The 3,576-nt window shown below is 37.7% G+C and overlaps 1 pseudogene across 1 annotated transcript in view; it reads right to left on the bottom strand.

Annotated features, from left to right (window-relative positions):
* Positions 1–323: 323 nt before the first annotated feature.
* The window catches only part of LOC307148545, a 22,555-nt pseudogene continuing 19,302 nt past the window's right edge, over positions 324–3,576 (bottom strand). Inside the window, exon 4 of the transcript in view lies at positions 324–387. The product of the transcript in view is annotated as an uncharacterized misc_RNA (transcript). The remainder of the gene's footprint in view (positions 388–3,576) is intronic.

Genomic DNA, 3,576 nt, shown 5'->3' with positions numbered 1-3,576 from the left:
CTTCAGCACTAAAATGTGTAAATGCATTTCTTTAGTTTTAGCTTAGCTATAATAATGAAGACCTTTGTCCTGTGTGATTCCTCCACAGAAGGCTGCTGTGCTCTCTGACCCCGTGACCTTTGACACAGAGGTGGAAACTTGACCCTCAGCATCATCAGAGAAGAGGTCAGAGGTCGTGGTCTGTGTGTGACTGATGACTCTATCACTCCAGATAACTGCAGGTTTGACATGCGCAAGAGAAGAGCTTTGACATGTTAGTGACGTGTGTGTCCCGCACTCGATGTGAAGTGCTGCTCGAGTCTCACTCAAATAGCTCAATCCTTTCACTTATCTCCGCCGGAGAGCTGGAGATCCTGCGGCACGTCCTCCACATCACGACACACATCACTGCGGTCAACCACACACTCAGATCAATATATCACATCACGACACACATCTGTGTGCTGGTCAAACCACACACTCATATCAATATATCACATCACGACACACATCACTGCGGTCAACCACACACTCAGATCAATATATCACAGAGTACATGTCCAACAAGATGCAGGATTATTCACAAAACAGAGGTGTGTTTTATAGTGTGTGTTCGGTTTTTAAATGTTCCGATTCCCAGGGAATGTTCTCAGTACGTTCTCTCAAAGTTATGAGCAAACGTTCTTCCAGGAACATTAACAGTACGTTCGTTCAAAAGCTCTTTAATAACTTTCTCAAAACTTTACATCATATCATTCATGGAACTTTTTCTGAAACTTTTTAGTTCGTCTAATGTTTTTTAAATGTTGCTACTTCTTTCAAAAGTAACGCAATGATGATACAATGGAATGTTCCTTTAACGTTCAGATAACCAAGAAAAAACGTATTTTCAAGAAAAATCTGGACCACTAAATGTGGTCATTTTGCATTTTAAATCCAATTCTGTGTGAAAACATTTGGGAGTCTGATCAAATCAAGTTCGATTTTCACAGATTTTCTTACTGGATCATTCGTCTCACACAAGTCTTATTATGTCCCAAGCACACAATTATAACATTCTCATTATAATTTTATGTGGTCCATATGACAGACTTGCGTTGCTCTGAACTGTATTTTCCTTAAGTGATTTCAATCATATTTCAAGCAATTTAAAAGCATCATGTTGAACAGTGCGCATCTGAAGAGTCTCAGCTGAAGGAAATAATACATTATTTATCGGCTTTAATATATCGGCCAAATTTACTTCCCAGGCTGATGATGATAACATTATAAATGAACATATATCGGCCGATACCGATATGGTGGCTGATATATCGTGCATCTCTACATGTTATAGGTTGCTATTTTTTTGCAGTGCATCCAAAGCAAGGATCAAAAGCTTATTATATATTGCAAATGTATCTTGTTATTTTATGCACATACAAGACTGACACACTGCAAACATAAGGTACTATTCTGAGCATAACCAAATGCAATGCAAGCTGCATTTTGCATCATTTCTTCAGGTAAATTATTGTGATTTGCTCCCTGAATGAAAGCAGTGCAGTGATGTGGTATCTCATTGTCGGGCTGAGTTTTATTTGAAACATTCAGCCATAAATTTCAGGCTTTTACCCCCCAGTGCAGTGGCATGTGTGCCAGGAGATTGTGCAATCAGGAAAAACTCACACAGAAATAGCTAAAAATCATCCGTTCTCACACTGAGACAAACAATCACTGCGACTCAAAGCCACGCTTCACATGCGTGCAAAAGGCCATTTCTCACCGACCTAAAGATCATAAACACGTTTAGTTTTGTAAAGCTTCAGTGAGACGCTTCATTTGGCAGGTTGAAGGCGGATGGCAGATTATGCCACAGACTAAATCAGTGGTTGAAGAATGTGGCAGCGCAGAGGTCAGGGGTCAGCGAGTTCAGAGTGTCATGGGACTGATACTGATCGTCATTAAACGTGATTTTCTACCTCGAAACATTCGCACAGCAGCACAACAAACATCACATCAATCTCTGCTCTTCATGGGAACCAGCGACGTGCTGTTTTCCTGTTTCTGCAGAGACGGTTCTCAGGGAAACTGAACACACACACTTCAGGAGCTAGACCTCCATGTTCTAGACCTCGAAGCGTAATGACATTCAGAGAAAAACACCAGGTTCTGTGCGCTTTGCATTCGTTCTGCATATTGGAACTAAAAGATATGGTGCATTTGGCTGGTTTTTAGGTTGCCAAACCAGGAAAAAAAGATCAAATGCCCATGATATTGATAAACAAAATCAAATAAACTTGCATTGCATGCAAAACAAACTAACAAAAAAAGTGCATTTCTCATGCATTTCATAGTAAGACTCATGTTCCTGGTCTTAGTGTGAATGATTCATCTGAAGAAAGTAAGAATCGTGCCATTTTGCATCTTCACACACATTTTTTAATGAAATTCAGAGGCCTTGCATCAACAAAGTGTTGTGTGCACTCTTGAGAAATGCATTCATATGAGAAGAAATGATGGTCTACTGATCGCACGAGTCGAGTTTTAACTCCAGAGGGCGTGAATGACTTACTTAACTGAGTATAGGGATAGTAAAACATTTGCGTACAGCCAAACTGAGCATCATCCCTGCTAACACGGAACGTTCTCAAGATTCTCTCAAAGTTATGAACAAACGTTCTTCTAGCAACGTTAATAGAACGTTCGTTCAAAGTATCTGGTCTTTAACCCTTTAACTGTCACCCCCCTTTTTTAGAATAGACGTAAAATGCACTATCCAAACTTAAATGGTCGTAATTTAAGAATACTTTGGAATATAGACAGATTAGTGCTGAAGTAAAAGCACTTCAAAAAATTTAAGTATGAAAAAATGGAAATCAAATGTACTGTACTAAATATTTTTTCATATTCATTTCACTATAAAATTACAATAAAATCAAAGCCATATGTATAACCAAGTTGTGTTCCAAATTTGAAGTTGATATCACAAAAATGGAAGTTCCCATGAGATTTTGTTTAGGCGCTGTATCAAAAATATCCACTGGGTGTCACCCACATTGTATTGAATTTTGTTTTAATGCATTCTCCTGTAGCAAATTAATACATTTCTGTCCATATCACTTCTATCACAAAATATGAAACCTTGAGACTCAGGCCTTTCCGACGATATGCGTTTTGCCAAGATTAGAGAAGGTTTTGATTATAAAGTAGTTCAAATAAATTCTGTAATATGAAACAAATATGAAACAGGAGCCTGATAATAAAATTTCTGAGCACCGTTTCCATGGTCACAGGATACATGTTGAGTTCATAAGCTTTCAAATGATACCTAATTTATATTGATTACTAAATGAAAAAGGCGATAGAGTGTGGCAGTTATTAATGTTCTCAAAACATTAGAACAAAAACATAATTTAATCAACATAATTCGTTTTAGCTGGACGTTCATCTAATGTTTTTTAAATGTAAATCAGAGAACATTCAAATGTAACGTTCTCATAATGTGTGCAGAATGATAAAATGGAATGTTCACTTACTAACGTTCACATAACCAAGAAAAAAGTGTTTAAAACTGGACGTTCAGAAATAATGTTTTGATAACTTTAATGGGAGCAT

This window comes from Squalius cephalus (genome assembly GCF_949319135.1).
Source record: "Squalius cephalus genome assembly, chromosome: 20".
Taxonomy (NCBI): domain Eukaryota; kingdom Metazoa; phylum Chordata; class Actinopteri; order Cypriniformes; family Leuciscidae; genus Squalius; species Squalius cephalus.
The sequence above is the reverse complement of the archived record's forward strand: the minus strand, read 5'-3'. Positions and strand labels throughout refer to the sequence as shown.